The 18,418-nt window shown below is 41.6% G+C and overlaps 1 long non-coding RNA gene across 3 annotated transcripts in view; it reads left to right on the top strand.

Annotated features, from left to right (window-relative positions):
* LOC101749503 overlaps positions 1 to 18,418 on the top strand; it is a 149,475-nt gene that overhangs the window by 30,643 nt on the left and 100,414 nt on the right. The window contains exon 1 of one of the 3 annotated variants that reach the window (XR_006932570.1): positions 1,881 to 1,919. The exons of the other annotated variants lie outside the window; for them this stretch is intronic. This is a non-coding gene — a long non-coding RNA (uncharacterized LOC101749503). Of the gene's footprint in view, positions 1 to 1,880; positions 1,920 to 18,418 lie in introns of those variants that run through there. 3 annotated transcript variants of the gene reach the window in all.

Below are 18,418 nucleotides of genomic sequence, written 5' to 3' on the forward strand. Positions count from 1 at the left end.
TCTGAAAATACTCTTTCTGCCATGTCAAGAAATCCCACTGACCTGTTGAAGTGCATAACACCTATGATGCGCCTCTCTTCCTTCACCTATTCTATAGCCTAAGCAAGGTGTGAAAAAGTACAGCACTGGTGCTCTTGCATTAAGAGCCATTTATAATGGGCAAATTAACTCCAAAGTGGCAAAAAATGATGAGATGCCTTACAGTAGCCTAGTCTGTGCATATTATAACTCTTTTGCAAACCAGAAACATGGTCAGTTTTCTTTAACAATGAACATATCCAACTATAAATCAGTTTATCTAGGCACAGTTCCCTTTCCCCAGGAAAAGGGAATACAATCAGTGGAAACCACATGCATGCTCTTGATTCATCTGGTTTCTAGTTAACTTTTTTTTTTGCCTATTTTTCTTCACCCATCTTGCTGTTTCCCTTGGAGGTATTTTTAAGAGCTGCTCTACACCTCCACTGAGGCAAAGTGAGGGGGACAGCAGAAACCGTACAATCTGCCTTCTGGTGGAACAAACAGATCCTCAGCCCTGCTGTTCTCCCTTGTCTTTCATACTTGGCACTCTCTCTCCCATAATTAAGTGGAAAAATGACAATTAGCACTGTCAAGATTCTTTTTTTTTTTGAGGTTTGTGCCAAGATTTGCACATGCAGACCTAGGTTTAAAAAGAAATGTGCTTTATAGTGATTAGGTTCCTGTTTCAAAAGGCACTCAGGGTTCTCACTGGTGCAGCAAGCCATGGCAACTCAAGTGAACATGAGTCTTCAAGCTGTTCACCACCACTGCCTGCAGGGACAGAAGCCATGGGCACAGCTCTAGGTGGTAGCGCGTGTTCAGGGACTGAATGCATTTCTATACACCACACAGCTGTGCCTACAGCACAGACAGAGGGTTGTGCCTCTGGTACAGTACCACCATGGGACTGCCCCAGAACTCCCAGCAGGACTAATGAGTCTGGGGTCAGCACCATGTTGAGCTGGATAGGTATTTATCCCATGCTCTGTGCACAGGCAGCCAGGCTGAGGACCTACACATGATCTCATGCATGCTGCCAGCCATCTTGCTCCATGTGCCACTGGCTTTATCCATAGTCCAAAAAGGGCTCTCAGACACATCCAGGAATTTGCTGGACTCAGTAGGAATGTGACTTTACTTGCCTTCTTTACAGGTCAGTCATTATCAGCTAAAATCAGCAGTTTCCATTATGTAGTCAAAACAGTATTTGGGGCTAGCTTTTTAAAATGGATATCTCCTTGCATCTTCTGCCATGCACAGGTTATATTATTGCTATGAGCAAGTTAACAATTTTGGAAATAATTGAGTACAAGTAATGAACACATTTTGCATTGTCTGGGCTCATTAACTTTGTGATAGTTGAAACAGGCATCTGCTTCTAGTTTATTAAATCTGTAATAATCATTTTAATGTCAGTAATCATGATAGACCTTGTATTGTGATGTTCTGTCACATCAGCTGACTGGTTCTGTCTGTTTTGAAAATAATCTTTGCCTGGTAAAATGATATTCTTGTTACTCCATCTGTGGTAGTGGATGCATTCAGGCATTTTAAAATGTAGAACCATTTTTCAATTTAGCAGCACTTAAAGGTCTAAGTTAGGGTGAAAGCCCCACTGTGCTAACCACTGTAAAAAAGCATAGGAATGGAAATCTTGACAGGAAATTTCTCTTATTGAACTGCATGGCCATGGTGAAATTTAGGATGTGAAATAATAGTGCAGAAAGGAAAAGAGTCTGTTAAAGCCACATCTCAAGACAGCACAAGAGATAACAAGTTGAACCATAGCCTGCATTCAATGTCTAACCCAGAAACCCTGCTGTTTTCCATAATTAAACTAACACTAAGATTAAATATTTAACCAAAGGCAAGGACTAACGCTGAACTGTGTTACTCAGGTAACCCTTCTGCCTTCTGCAGTGCTCTGGTCTTTTCTTTGTGGCTCTTTTCCTGGCATTTGGACACAGTGTTGTCTCAGGGAAGGTGGTCTTCCATTCTCCCCTAGCCATAGGCGTTTAAACGCTCCTTATCTTTCCAGGATGGAAGCTTTCTGATTGCCCATCCTCTTCTTTTTGACGGGGGAAACTGACTGCTGTTTTGCTCAGGAATATATCTTCCTCAAGGTTTTTCTGTTGCTCATACACCCTGCTGCTTTTGGTGCTTTTTCCCTAGCCTTGGCTATCCTTGCTTTTAGATTGCCCATCTATGCGATCAAGTGTGACGGCCTCTACTTCCTAGTTACCCTCATTTCCTAACTCCATGGCTGCCTGCTTGCTGACGTGGCAGTGGACCTGGGATTCACATTTTTAAGCAGTGCCCTGGGGCCATATGGAGGTGCTTATGCCTGGTGCTCAGCTGATACTTGGACCTGTAAGTTGCTTACACCTGGGCTGCTGCAGGACAAAAATCCTTGCACTGCAGTTCTGCTGTAGGTTTCCCTGTCACCCCAGTCATTAACATGAGTATGTGATTCGTATTTTACTACTTGGCTTCTTGTTCAGGGCCTCTTTGCAGCCCCAATGTCACAGTAGTCATGGTAGTCTACACTGACTTTGTGTTAACTCCTAGCAATCACGTGCTCCTTTTCTGTCCCTTCTTACCAACAAGGCAACAAAATCTCTGCCCTTTTTCTCTATCAGCATGTTTGTTTATTGACTTATTGTTGTTAATTTTGCATCAGTGCTTGTGCAGATCTGTGGGCTCAGAAATGTAAAAAGACTGCTTTATTTGCCAGCTGAATTGTAACTTCTGTCCCGGTGTTTCTTATATGTTTATTAGGAAATAGCAAAAAAGCCGTAGTCTCTAAAAGTACATCTGCCCCTTCTCAGGGAAACTGTTTACAGAGGTGCTGCAAGTCCCACAAGTTCTCTGTTCGTGTACCCACACACAGATATACACGCTGGTTTCTTGGCCTCTTCTCTCCAACTTTTCTGTTTGAGGTTTTGCTGTCAGTATAGGCTGGAAATGATCGGAGTCTGTAGCTTCCTCCTTTCTAAAGCAGAAAAGGGGATGATACTACTCATGCAGTGCTGACTACAGTGTGAAGATCTCCAGGGTAACGGCATTGCTGATACCTGAATTAGGAACTCAAGGCTCTAGGAAGATGAAGGTTTCATGGAAACAGATCAGGATTTCCCTGTAGATTACCGATGTCATGAACTGAACGGTGCTTAATATCGGTAGCACCAGTAAGAAATCTCTAAATGTACTTTCTTCATCTACAGATAGACATGTTATATTTCACTTAAACCGAAAACCTTTGTGACTACCCCTCTTGGAGTGAAGATATCAAGAGATAGATGCAGAGTAAAGTAACAGAGACATCTCCATGAGCACTGTCCTTACACTCTGCAAATCCTGGGGGCTTACTAGAAAGAACCTCTTGGAGGTAGATTGTTATTTTATTTCCAGCGCAGGAGACTTAACTGTGCCAATCTTTCCACTGGTGACATTTTAGATTGGGTGCTTTTTCTCATGCATATCTTCTGAGAATTGAGTGGCATCTGCACTGACAGAAGACCAGGTGTGGAGTGATGATGATCAAGACTACGTTGTGGTCTTGACAAGTTACATAAGCTTAAAATCTATCATAGGAACATAATGTATTGGAGCTGAGAGAGACTATTTGTCAGACTGATTAAATACCAGTATTTTATTTAGAATAAATGTTTGGATGTTACCACAAAATGACTGAAATTACAGGCATCCTGTTAAATTCTTTTTCTCTCTCACTTGCTGATTGCATGAAATGCCTCAAAGGTTTTCCATTGCACAAAATGACAAGCTTTCCCATTGCAGACAGGCTGCACTACACTGCTGCTCAGACGAGTGTAACCTTTGGGAAATGACACTCCCAGTAATGTCATCACTGAGCAGAAGCAGATGTTGTACAGAAAGTTCTCTGCTCTGTGTTTTCTTCTAAAGTTGGGAAAACAGCTTGAGACTGCTGTGCTGCTTTCCCACCTGAAAACTTCAAACATATTTTTAGTGGCTGTGCTCCTTTATCTTACCCACTTCTGCCTGATCATCTGCCTGTGCCCCTTGTTTGTCAAGCACGGGGAAAGCACTTTCTTAGCACCAACTGGTGACAGGTCAAGGTCCTACAAGATTACTCTACTTTACATCCCCAGTGCAGTCAGCCCTGAGGAAAATTACCTGGATCTGTGCCCTGAGCACACTCTGACAACTCACTGTTTTGAGAGGTCCCCAGAGTGGCTGGCCTCGGCTCTGCTGTGGCTCCTCTGCAAGTGGAGTCATACCTAGTGCAGGGAGGTTTGAGATGTCTGTGGCTTTTCTGCCTGGATAAGGATGAACCCTAAGCTTTGTTACTGCTCCTCTGTAAGAGCCCTTGACACACTGCTGGTATCCTGACCGGCATGGATTTCATAGAATCAGGGAATAGGATCAGAGAATCGTAAAGGTTGGAAGAGGCCTTTATGATCACCTAGTCCAACTGTCAACCCATCACTGCCATGCCCACTAACAATGTCCGTGGTAGACTGCATGGTAAAACACAGCTGATCAGCACCAAAGGGAATCTTTTATGGGAAGTCAGCTAGGAATAGGTTTCCTGTGCGTCCTCAACAGTTTCTAACTGCATGTAACTGCATGTGCTGCTGTTACTCACTGTGCTCACACACTCAAAGGAGTGGGAACATTCACCTGGGGATTTTTTTTAAACACAGTTGTAATAGCCTGAAGAAATGTAAGAGAAGTGGCTGTCAACATTGCCAAGCAAACCCAAAGTGTACTTGCTGTGACTCTGACTTGGCTGACTGACAGTGAGTGTGCTCTGGCATGGGACCTGATGCACATTCTTAAGTGGCTTCAGATATAAATGCAAAATATGGTATAGTTTCACAAATGGAAAGAAAAGGGATTTTGGTGTAAAAACACACAGGCCAAAGGCCTGGGCTAGAGGTAGGATCTGAGGGGGTGGCTGAGGCTGAGCCTCTCAGCTTGCAGCACCTGCAGCACAGTTTGCACTCCAATGAAATGTTTTGCTCCATGCATTATGCTGGTTCTGCCAGGCTCTGCTGGCTTCCCAAGCAGTAAAGATTCCTGGCATTGCCTTGCTGTGACTCTGGCTCCCAACAGCAGTGGGAGCAAGGAGATGGGGGTGTCCAGGTAAGAGTCCAGAGGGATGCCATTATCCTAGCTCAGGGTATGTATGATCTTAGAAGTGAATAGAAAAGACTGTGTCATTTACTGTCCTTTTTCCTTTTCTTTCTCTCTTTCTCTCTTTCTCTCTTTCTCTCTTTCTCTCTTTCTCTCTTTCTCTCTTTCTCTTCTCTCTTTCTCTCTTTCTCTCTTTCTCTCTTTCTCTCTTTCTCTCTTTCTCTCTTTCTCTCTTTCTCTCTTTCTCTCTTTCTCTCTTTCTCTCTTTCTCTCTTTCTCTCTTTCTCTCTTTCTCTCTTTCTCTCTTTCTCTCTTTCTCTCTTTCTCTCTTTCTCTCTTTCTCTCTTTCTCTCTTTCTCTCTTTCTCTCTCTCTTTCATGTGAAATGTACATCTCCTTTGGATACTTTCCCAAATGATAGGCATTTAGTCATTCCATGTCGTGTCCACCTGCTATTTTCAGACATCATCTCAGAAAATGACTGGTTTCGCAATAGGATTGCAACATATGTCAGAGAGGGACAGTGCCACTAGGACAAAATTGGAGAAGGTGGAGAACACAAATGCTTCCAGAGCTGTTATTTCATGTTAATATGCAGATGTTTTTTATTACATAAAGGCACAGGGAGCAGTTCAGAACCTGCTCCCCTTGCTCTCTTCATCCCACTCTTATTCTTCGAAGTGTTTCTATTCCTTTTGTCTAATTACTGCGTCTTGTAGTCCAGACTGTATAGCATCCTTGAAGCACCATCTGTTTACTTAGTATCTGTGTGACATACCACCACGAGACCTGGCATTCATGGCCCCTGAGTGTGCCGATGACACATTAAAAACAGCCTGATGCAGTGTAGTAGCTCTGCAGTTCCTGAGTAGTCCTGGATGCAGAGGATGGATGAAACACGCTAAGATAAAGGGATCTCTTAATCACTATTCAGACAGTAGGTCATGGTTGGGAAAACAGACTAACATTGTAGTGAGGTATTTGGATTTTTTGTTTTGAGTTTTGTTTGGAAGAAGTGTATTTCCTCATGAAATGCAGTCTCAAAATGCAGTTCTTATTACTTATGTTGGCTGAGTTAGAACCTGATCCAGCTGTCTTTGAGCTGCAGCTGGAGTTATACCCCACCTTTGAAGCATGATAGGATCCCTCTTAGCTGAGGTTTTTAACTCATTGTCAGTAACTCAAAGCTATTTTTTGTAAACATACAACACACTCAGTTTTTTTTTCCCATTACAATTTGGAAATGGCCTTTTTGAGCAAGAACATTTTTCTCAGGATGTATTTCCTGCTTTTTGATTCTGATTCTTGCTTAGTTTTGCATAGCCCCACATTCAATGCAACATGAGAGTAATCAGCAACATTTAAGTGTTTTGGAGCCTGCATTTCGTGTGTCTGTGTATGCCAGTCTCCTTTTCTACAATGCAGTAAAGCAGAACTGAAACATATACAAGATCAAGCACATCAAAGATCTCTTGAGTATATAAAGAGAAATACCTTTTTCTAAGAGCATGTTTTCTCAATGAAAATTGAAGTCTATTTATTCCAAGCTTCCTGTTTTCTTCCAAAAACAACAAACAAACAAACAAAACCCTGAACTTGAACTATATGAAGAGCAAAGCAGAACTGTGGATGCCTGTGGGAAGAAGAAAATAGGACACCACTTGAGGGCAGCAAATACTTAGCTTCTCTCTGCTCACAGACTCACAAAGTTTAAGAAAGCTGTCATATCATATTTGCATGTTCCATTTATATATATTTTTAATTTTTTACTTGTCTTGCAAAGACTATTGCTTCAAAATAATGGCACTGATAGAAAGAAAAGTCATTTTTATATATCTGTGGTTAGCCTCTTCTCCCAGGTAACAGTGATAAAATGAGAAGTAGTTGCTTCAAGTTGCACCACGGGAGGTTCAGGCTGGGTATTAGGAGCCATTTCTTCTCAGAAGGAGAGGTGAGGCAGTGGCACAGGCTGCTCAGGGAGGTGGTGGAGTCACCGTCCCTGGAGGTGTTCAGGAAATGTATAGATGTGGCACTGAAGGGCATGATCAATGGGCATTGTGGGGATGAGCTGATGGTTGGGCTAAGTGATCTTAGTGGTCTTTCTAAACTTAATGATTCTACTCTATTTTTGCTTCAGAATTCAGCAAAACACAAGGGTACATGGAATTTTTCTGAGAGGCAGCAAAAAAATCATTTTCATACCTTCTCAGAATGTTCCAGGAAAGAATTTGTACAAAATCTTCACTACAATATGCAGAAGAGTATGAACTTGAAAAATACTTATTTCAGTCAATATAGAAGTATAGTGTGAGATCATCTAACCTTCAAGAATCAAGAAAAAAGACAGCGTCAAAATACATTTTGAGAATGGTTGATGAAGTCTACTCAAGACTCTTAGCATAAAGTGAGTTCATATAACACTAGATTTCATAGCTATTTTTTTTTTCTAAAATAATGTTCTGTTTTTAAAAAACAACAAAATGATAAAATCTGTCATCTGGAACTAAACGTATACTTTCATACTCCATTAACAAGTTTAAATTTTAGATGTAAAGCAGATATCTTTACCAATTAGAGTAACGGTATGGTCAGTCATGAGGTTATACAGGAACCTGAAGGAAAAGTCCATGTTTTGTTGTTGTAGTTCACAATCATTTGATGACGGAGAAATACCAGTTTTCAGTTTGTTTTGACTTTATTTTAACGCTGAGGTTAGAGAAATAGTCAATTTCAGAAATGAGTGAACTCTATAAGGTAACTAAAAATATATCCGTGTACAGAAATAAAATTCAAATTCAGCTTAATGTAATTCAGCACCATAATAGACAATTTCAATGCATGTGAACAAAGTTGGTGAGACTAAATCGAAGGCAGGCTTATGTAATGGAAAATGTAAAAGATAATCTCAATTGTAGGTATTGTTATTGGTGTTACTTCTACTCTGTTCTGTTTCTCTTGTCTGAGGTCGTGTAGTCCTGTGTACATATGGGAATATTGATAGGAGACCAATGGAAGAATATATCCGTTTCACAGATAGAAAAAACATTGCTTGGAAAGGCTGTTGCTCAGAATTTTCAAGATTTGGAACCATTTTCTGATTTTTACATTTTCAGTATTTTTTTTTTAATTCAATCTGAAGTTAAGAAGCTATCATTTCAGAGTGGCTTTACATTTACCTCTCCCAGTGAAGGTAAACCAATGCTCCCACTGCCCTTATCTGAAGATCAGGTCTTAAGTTTTTCAGACTAAGTCTGCAAAACTGGCCATTACTGAAATGTTGTTTTTTGCCCTATTTTGCACAGGAAATCTGTTTCAGAGCCAGGAATGCAGATTGAATCATAGGTCTTCTACACCTTTGGTTCAGCAGCAAGACCATCTGTCACTTGTAATTCCTGCTATGAAAAAAGACAATCTATTTAACTTTGATGAAATAATTCTGCATTTACAAGCTATATTCTTCTCTCTTTCCCCAGATAGATTTTCCTCCCCTCATACATTCTGGAATTTCTATTTGAAGGTTCAGCCTTGGATAAATCTATACACAAAAGGAACAATCCATTTTTAATCACCGTCTCCCAGTTGGCAAACTTGCAAAACAAGATAACTCCTCTCACCAAAGCAAATTTGACTCAGCTGCAAAATTGAGAGAAATCTGAAAACAGGTGAATTTCTTGTAGCTCTAGATTTTGTTAAGGGTTATACAGAATTTTTGTTCCAAGACTGCTCATTCCAAGACTGCTTTTTCATCTACAAGGTCCTCGCTCTACTTTCATCTACTAGGTTCTCCAGTCTTTTCCAGCTCTTCAGGGTGAACTACTCTTCATTGTAGCACCACAAAAACGATGACTAGATTCTCTTTTATAATGTGAAAACAAATCAAGTCTCTTCTTTGGAAATAAAGGAGATGGCCTTTCCCACGTAACAGTGATAGGACGAGGGCTAACATCCTTAAGCTGTGGTAGGGGAGATTCAGTCTGGATATTAGAAAACATTCCTTCTCAGCAAGAGCGGTGAGGCACTGAACAGGCTGCCCAGGGAGGTGGTGGAGTCACCATCCCATGACTGTTCAAGAGTCGTGTGGATGTGGCACTGAGGGCCATGGGCAGTGGGCATGGTGTGATGGGCTGCTGGTTGGACTGGGTGATCTTAGAGGTCTTTTCCAACCTTAATGATTCTATGATTCTACAATAAACATCTTCATCTGATTAAAGATATGCTTACTGAAATCATAATGTGTTCAGCCTTTCACATTACAGGATGTAGTTTTATCATTTGCAAGGCATTATTTTTCATGGCTCTAAGTGAGGGAAGATAGTAGGTAACTTCTTACACCTGACTACTGTTTTTCCCACTCTCATATACATAAATGTATTCCTGAAGCGCAGACTCAGTTGTGTTTGTATAGTTCAGGGCATATCACCCTATTAAATTTTAATGACAATGTGATTGAAATTTTGGAGATTAATGACCGTGTGGCAATGATTCAGCTGATATCTACTTTATCTGCACCAGTTCTTCCAACCATTCTACAGTGAGTATCTGAAAAGCACTGAAGAGCTCAAGGCTGTTTCTAGGATACAATGCGCAGCACTTCCTACTCTTGGCTCACTCTAACTCCAACGTCTCAGCTCTGTCATTTTTTCTGTCTATGAATTTTATATAGCTTTTTCCACCAGATACTGAGGTGAAAGCAATAGCATTTGTCCCAGCTGTGGGTGGGATCACCTTGTTACCACAGTAAAATAGAAGGGGCTAGTCTTCATGAGGATTTCCGTCAGGGTGATTTCTTCTCATTAATTATCCTGCTGTTTGAAAAAAGCCCTCTACTGCAGCAAGTTCAGAGGCTTTGGGTGTATATGTGAGTGCACATATGTCCATATGCAAAGCAGAGCTTCTCTGCTTTGCCATCCCAGCTGGTAGTTCCTTGAAAGTTGTCTTGTGAGCCATCCTGCAGCTCCAAAAGATTCTGCAAAAATGAGAAAGACATCGAGGCCCTGGAGGGTGTCCAAGGAAGGGCAACAAAGCTGTGAAGGATCTGGTGCACAAGTCTGATGGGGAGTGGCTGAGGGAGCTGGGATTGCTCAGTCTGGAGAAGAGGAGGCTCAGGGAGACCTCATTGCTCCCTACAACCACCTGAAAGGAATTGTAACAAGGTGGGGGCCAGCCTCTCCTCCCAGGTAACAGTGATAGAATGAGAGGGAATGTCCTCAAGTTGTGCCAGGAGAGGTTCAGGTTGGATATTAGGGAACAATTTTTTCTCAGAAAGAAGGGTGAGGCAGTGGCACAGGCTGTACAGGGGGGTGGTGAAGTCACTGTCACTGTAGGTGTTCAGGAACCATGGAGCTGAGGCACTGAGGGACTTGGGCAGTGGGCATGGTGAGGATGGGTTTGTGGTTGGACTAGATGTTCTTAGTGGTCTTTTCCAACCTTAATGGTTGTATGACCTGGCCTACTCCTGCCACTTGGACTTGTACTGTCCTTCCTGCACTGCTGGGTTCGTGCCTGGGCAGAATGAGCAAAAGATCACAGTTTTTTCATAATTCTTTTTTTTAAGAAGAGAACAAATTCCTGATAGGGTTGCTTGCTTTGGTCAGTTCAGCTGAGGGGAGGAAACAGTCTTTAAATTGTGCCGCTGCAGGTTGATCTGGGTATAAACACTCATGGTACATTGATTCATTGTAAACTCCTGGAACAGGAACAGGATGCAGGTATAGCAGACAATTATTGTAAAACAATTGCTGCTCTATAAACAGCCAATTTACAGCTTTCTGCTGTCCCTGAGACGTAGGTGTTCATTCCATGTTCTTGGCAGCCCTCCACTTGGAAAACCAAGGTCCCTCTCTTCAGCCAGTAGCTGTCCAGGGGCTTTAGTATCAGTGGGAAAAGGCTGTTTGAGGAGATCTGTTCTTGGGTGGGAAGCTGAAGAGATTTCTTGTCACTTAGGTTTGGGAGGCAAAGTCCCTTGCCAGCATTCTGTGCTTGTACTACACGATTACTTGGAGATTTAGGGAGCAAACAGATAATCATTAAGAGTGGTTTATTAAATGAAATAAATTTCTCCTCATGCTGTTGACTAAAGAGGAGGCAATTTAGCTGTTCCTAATTACAGGACTATGTCTAGATTTTTCTAAACTGAAATGACAGCTCGTATAAGCAGTTTCCTGAGGCACACATATGTTTTTTGAGCATTTCACACAAGTGAGACTCTCTGTCCTCAACTGGTGGTATAAATCTTGGTGCTGCCTTGGCCACTCCTGGTACCCTGGATGCACAGCCCACGCCCACAGCAGAGACCTGCCTCACTGTTCACTGGGGGATGTTTGATCTCTGCCAATTACAGCAGGGCAGATAGATTGTGTACACTCTAAGCCCATGTTTGGGGTGGCAAAATAAAATAGTTCCCATAGTTATTCCTAGAAGTTAATTAGCTGTGACAGTGGGAAAGAGACAACCTCGTGGTTCTTGGATATTTATAATGAGGCTGTCACTTGCTAGGTTAGTCAGGTCATAGAGGAGACAAGTGTGTGAAGTCAGGTTTCTGGCAGGGCGTAAAGCTCAACTTGCATCATTGTGCTTCCTTACCATTGCTTAGATGTTGGCAGGAAGGGTGTCCTGTGTAGTGTTTCCTGCAATCTGTTTTTGGGAATGCGGCCTCGTGTTTCTGCAGATATCTATAGGTGTACACTCATCACCATCATCACATGTCTTCAGGTTCTGATGTAGGATGGCTGAAATCAACGTGTGCTCTCTGTTCCTGCTTTAGCAGGACTTCCAGCCCTACTGACTGCTCCATGGGTAATGCAGGCTTTTTGTTTGGGATCCTGGGTCGTTTGCTTCTGCATTGTGCATTTAGCAAGTGGCACTGATGCCATTGTGCTTCGGGACTTACTGTAAATATGAAGTTTCTTGATGCAGCAGGCAATGTTAGAGTTTGTTTGACTCTGTTTTCACCGCATAATCAAGACTAAATGTGCTAAATATGATCACTCTATAAACATAACAGCACAGCTAAACATGACTGCTTCTTCATGACCGAAGAGCTACTTAGGCTGCTGGAATATCTTTGAGAGCTTTTTTTTTTTTTTTTTTTTTTTTTTTTTTGTATTTGTGAGAGTTAAATGAGCAAAGATTTTACAGTGGGGGTTGAAAAGCTCTCAAATTGCACATCCAGTGCAAATCGCAGATAAGTTATAGGTAATGATAGGCTAACCTGGAATTGATTATTTCAAAAAAATCTCTCATTCAGAGTACCATTCATTAATGTTAATACTGGCCAGAAAAAGTGGTATCTCATACTGAGAAATATATGAGTCACCACTGTAAGAAAGAGATCTCAAAAGTAGGTGCATTTTTGTCATTCTGCTCCTTCACTTTCAGTAGAAGCTAACAGAAAGCTTTAGCATGATCTTGAGAGTGTTATTTCTCAGGGAGGATTTCCTGCTCATAAGTAGTGCACCAAATTTTGTAGTGGTTTTGTCATCTGCCCAATATTCAGAGAAAGCAGATGACTGTTGGCTTCCTTAATTATTTATTTTTCTAATACTGTTTCTTCTAAGCTAGTTGGAAGGGGGAACAATCCCCAAACACATATACTAATCAACTAAACTCAGACATTTCTGTCAAAAATGTGTAAAGCTTTGGAACAAAGAAATATAGTTTTCTGTGAGTTCCTCTTGCTAAACTATCAAGATTGCAGTGTGCACTTTCTGAAACATTTCATTTCACTGGAAGGTGGGACACTACTTTGCATTGCTACAAACCCCCACTGGAGAGCAAAGCTGGGAAGCTGCCAAACTTCTACCTGCTGTGACAATAGGTAGCCATGTCAACACATACAAACTTGTATTTATCTAAACTGTTCAACTGAATTCTAATCTCCAGCTAATCACAAAGCTTTAAAAAATCTCCCTATTCATGTTTTATTTCTAAAACATACCTTTATGATGTAATGCAAATGAATGAATGGGTGAGAGACTCAAGCACAATGCCTGATCTACAAAGCTGAAGGAGGTACAGGGCTTGGCTTTAAAATAAGAGGGGGTTTAGGTTAGATGTTAGGAGGAAGTTTTTCACACAGAGGGTGGTGACGCACTGGAATAGGTTGCCCAAGGAGGTTTTGGATGCCCCATCCCTGGAGGCATTCAAGGCCAGGCTGGATGTGGCTCTGGGCAGCCTGGTCTGGTGGTTGGCGACCCTGCACATAGCAGGGGGGTTGAAACTACATGATCATTGTGGTCCTTTTCAACCCAGGCCATTCTGTGATTCTATGATTCTATTCTGTTCAATATTTGACTCACAAAACTCTCACTTAAAAAGAAAAGTAGAAATTGGGAAGTCACTGAAGGGCCATTTTAAGGATCCTCAGAGTAAAAGGTAGTACAGAGGCGTGGTTTTGTTTTGCACTATGGCATCCCAGAAAGGAAGCACTCTAAGCCACCGTGATCGTTCAAAGTCAGTGCAAAGATTGCAATTGGAAAAGTACCAGCTATCACCGGTTTGCTTGTAACAGGTACACTCTGTGTTCAGAACAGAACTGCATCCTCCTGAATGAGGTGTGTGTGTGTTGGCAGGGGATATAGAGAGCTTTCTTATTTCCTACCTTTCAAGACTATTTGCAGAAGAGAGCATACAATCTCTGAGTCTTCTCATGAAACTAAGCATTTTTTTGTGGGATGGTCAGTGTCCAGACACATTTGTTCTCAGTTCTTCCAAATGGGAGATATTATAAAATAGCCAGGCTGGATGTGGCTCTGGGCAACCTGGTCTGGAGGTTGGTGATCCTGCACATAGCACAGGGATAGAGACTAGATGATCATTATGGTCCTTTTCAACCCAGGCCATTCTATGATTCTATGAAAATCAAATAGTTATTCCTTTGGCTTCTTTGGAGTGTAATTTGAAGTTTATAATGGGGGAAATAAACAACTAAAACCACACAATCCTTGAGTCAGGACTTGTAAAGCAGCACCTCATCATCTTCTATGAGCATGAATGAGTACCCTGCCCACATTTAACCCAAGAAGATCTAACGTTCCTAATAAAAGCCATATCTGTGGAGAAGGTGTTTACCTGTTACAGAAACAGAACATAATTCTGTATGACAACGATGGGGAGCAAATGTGAAGAACGAGATGTTTGTGAGCTGGCTCTCACACACAGCCCTCAAGTTCTTCATGCAACCACGAAGCAGAAGTGTCTTCCCTGGGCCTTCTTCCTGGGTCTCACTCTCCTTTTTTGCAGAGCAGAATGAAACTGCAGCCTGATGTGTGCTAGTGCTTGGTTTGGCCACTGAGAAAAACTCAAGTCTGAAAGTATGTTCACTCCTTTGTTCTAATTTTAAGAAACTCCTTGGAGGTGACTCATTCTCATTCTGTTTTTCTGTGCTGCACAGCAAGGCTGGGCATATCCTTAATTAAACCTGGCAGTGAGGAGTGCTGGCATGCACTTTTAACTGAAGTGACTCTCTCTGACCCAGGTTTCATGCTTGTGTGGAAACCCTGTCAGTGAAAATAATTTTACGTTGTCTTTCCACTTGCTCTGTTATTACCCCATGTCTTCAAATCTCCACCTTTTCAGCACAAACAGGCCAATGTGACCTTCTTACCAAATGGTTATTGAAGCCTATAGTTAACACAGTGTTCTTGGGGGCTATCGAATGTCTCCAAGGTAAGGCATGCATAAAACACAAGCACACAGTCGTAAATAACCAGGCTCCTCTTCATTTATTTTAAAATAATGATGGTAGTTTAACTGGCTCGAAAGGGTTACTGTTTCACCCTTAGTTTGTTCTCAGCACCGTGGGAAAATGACATGAGTGCTGTTTAGTTTAAGGGATGTAGTCATGCAAAACCTTTGCTGTACTTGTGGAGGAAGCTGGAGGGTTTCAAGAAATAATGAAGGTGTGAATCATCACAATTCTGAATTGTCTGATAAGAAAATCTTTTAATCTCCTGTAGCAACGTAGGAACTCAAATTGCTGCAATTCTCTTTATAAATTGTGCAATAAAATATGGAATAAATCATTGCAAAAGAATCCAAGATTATCAGCAGTCTCTTCCTTTGATACCAGTATTTCTGAACGATGTTCTTTAAAGGTTCTTCTTGTTAGTTTATTTTTGGGAGAAAAGTAAACTAATTAGCTCATTTTTTTTTTTCACTTTATAGTCTGCTCTTGGCATGCTTAGAAAACACTTGAGCTCAAACAGTTCATTTTCAGTTGTGTCCGTTGGAAGGAAGGAAGGATTTCTAGTTCTAAAAAACAGCTTAAGAAAACAGCAAAGAGCAGATAGGCAAAGAATGAGGAGACTTTTTTAGACTTTTGAGGTTCCTTTTCTGATCAAGACAGGTATAAAATCATTTAAGTTGCTCAAACTGACAGTCTGATACTGGCTTTGATATATGACTCTTATAATACACAATAAGAAGTTGTTCAAACTTTGTTTAAACTTTGTAGGCAGCACCTGCCCATTGGTTGGAGGGGAAATCAAACGTTTATCCATTGCTACCTTTGTCTGCTATCTTTAATATACGGCAAAGTCCTGTCATAAAAGATTAGAAGAATGGAGCTAAACCAGACAAACTGTAGCCATGAAGTTCAAAATGTTGAGTCACATTCTTTGGAGGTTTGCATACAAGTCCATTGCTCGTCTTGTGGTATTACCAGGTGGCCTACCTAGATCAGAGCTTCTCCGCTGTTTACTGACTGTCCATGAGCATTCATTTTCAAAAGGGTGTGAGAAAATGGAAAAGCAGTTTTCAGAAACAGCATGTATGCTTGCACTTTGATCAATTTTTTTTATCACTAGAATATGTGCTATAAATATTTGATGAATGCTTGAAAAAAATGCGAAGTCGTGATAATGGAAAGATTGTTTATGATGCTTTAATGCAATTGTCTTGTTTGCTTGTCTCAGAAAACATCTCTGTGTGTAGATTAAAGATATGTGACAGTGTCTGGCTAATTGTGTAGATGTATAGTTCAGACCAGGGGGGAAAGCTTCCCAGCCCTTTCTCTGTCACCTCCCTTACTTCATACAGCTGTTTACAGCCAGTAATTGGCTTGGGGAACAACATTTGGCACAGCTACTGTTCGTATGTAAACTGTGAGTGATTTCTTAGCACAAATATCACCCAACCTGGCATACAAAAGTGCCAGAACAAAGCTACCTCAGTGCTCGTTTAGGCCCAGTTGCTTCACCTGCTGGATTTGGGATGCTGGAAGGAAGAAGCCAAGTAACTGTGAGAGCAGTGGGTGAGTGGGTGGCAGTGGCACAGGTAGGCCATCTTCCTGAGGTCCTGTGCATGTTTATGTCACCCAGGTCTCTGAAGTAGGACCTGTGGCAGTCTGATGACATAACGTCCCTGGGAGAAGATGAGAGGGCTTGAAGCTGAGATTCTTTTATACTATATTTTTGACAGTTGGACTAGATGATCTTAGTGGTGTTTTGCAACCTCTGTGATTCTGTGATAACTGAGTGAGGGGATCTGATTAAGATCACATCTTCAGGAAGAGGAAAGAGGACTGAGGGGATGATGAGGAATGGGTGAAAGACAGCTCTTCACTGCCTTATGCAGAGTTCACAGACTGAACTGGAGGACTTGATGGTCCTTCTCACCTCTCCTTCTCTTAAAGATCTGAGCTGGGGGACACAGTGAGAAACTTGGGAGGGGAAGGAGGCTGCTCAGAGTTAGCCCCTGCACAGATCCAGCTTGTGGTGAGGCCAGCAAGCCCCATCTGGTGCTATGCAACGCACCAGCGAGGTCACCTTGCTGTCTTCCAACTCTGGACTTGTTTGTGAACTCATGGTCCCCGCAGTACAGAGCAGTGAAGAAGCAGTGTTGATGTAAGAATGATAGGGATGCCTGTGCATGTGTGTGACCATATTGTAGCTATAATGGGCTTCAAATACAATATGATTCAGATGTAATCCAATACATCATCTTGCACTATGTGTGAACTGCTTGATTTCCCCTCAGGTTTCTTTAAATTTGAGACAATTGCACAGCAATCTAGAGATGACTTGGTGTAGAAAAATAATAGAGATGCTTCTGTTTTCCCTTGCCATTTTTACTTCCTTTCTTTTTCTCTGAAGCCACCAGTTATTTCTCTGTAGAGCTATGAAGTAATAGGAAACAAGAACAACCCAGAAAAGTAAAATCGCTTCTGTAAAGCTACAGGAGACCATGTCCTACAGAAAGCAAATGTGGAACTGAGACTTCTCTGTGTTAGAATAAAGAAAATTGCTCACTTCTTAGTGCATGGGAAGCATTCATGAAATCTGTCAGGAAATGGCATAATGTGTTTTGAGTGTAAGATGAGGCTAGAAAAAGTTATGAAATGCTGTACCATCAGTTATGGATTTGATACATCAGACGTTCAGCAACTGCATGTTTCCTGCTTCCTTATTTCATTGCAAATGGGTACAAGGGACATGACAAAATGTCCCTTTTTTTCCCTCATTTCCTCATCAGGCTCCCCCCTAGAAAATGCATGTCAGCCAGCGTGTGTGAACCAGGCTGGTGCTGGACACTGGTCCTGCTGGATACCAGGAAGGGAATGCAGCACGGCTCCTCTCACCCACACTTGAGCTGACCTGTATGGCTGAGTTCTGATTTCCATTTCCCTGCCTCCTATTCCATGCCTGCAACACTTGCTTCCAGTGCTGGCACTTTACACTGTCAGAGATTTTTTTTTCAATCTCTGCATCTTAATTACCACCTCCTCCATTTCTAAAGGCTGGATGTTATGAGATAACAAAATGTTTCCATGGATCACACTGCTTTCTCTTCCTTTGGATTCCTCTATTAATGGAATGCTACTGATTTCCAGGACAAAACTGTCTTGATTTCTTTATAACCTCAACCTGAAGCTTTATAACTTCTCACTGAAGCCACTGGCAAACCTTCTGCCTATTTCCAGGGATACAAAACTAAGCCAAATGCCATCAGGCAGAGAGATCTGCGCATATACTGAAACACAAGCAATGTCTGGAGAGTCTAGCTAAGTCATTAGGACTGCTTTGAAATACCTCACTAAAGAGGTTTGAGTTTGCTTTTTGATGGAAGTACTAACTCACTGGAGTGGAAATAGCCCATGGCAGTGTATCATTTTCTGTTATCCAGAATTTTTTTTCTGGAGAGAGGTCCCATGTGAAATTTTATGAGAAGAAGAAGAACCAAATAATAAGGACTTTTAATTTGTGATACTCCAATGAGAAAATGTAGCTACATGGCTTCTGTGCTAGAATTGCTTTCAGTGCCTGGACGTATAGTTAACCGTT

The sequence above is a fragment of the Gallus gallus genome, chromosome 1 (genome assembly GCF_016699485.2).
Source record: "Gallus gallus isolate bGalGal1 chromosome 1, bGalGal1.mat.broiler.GRCg7b, whole genome shotgun sequence".
Lineage (NCBI taxonomy): Eukaryota > Metazoa > Chordata > Aves > Galliformes > Phasianidae > Gallus > Gallus gallus.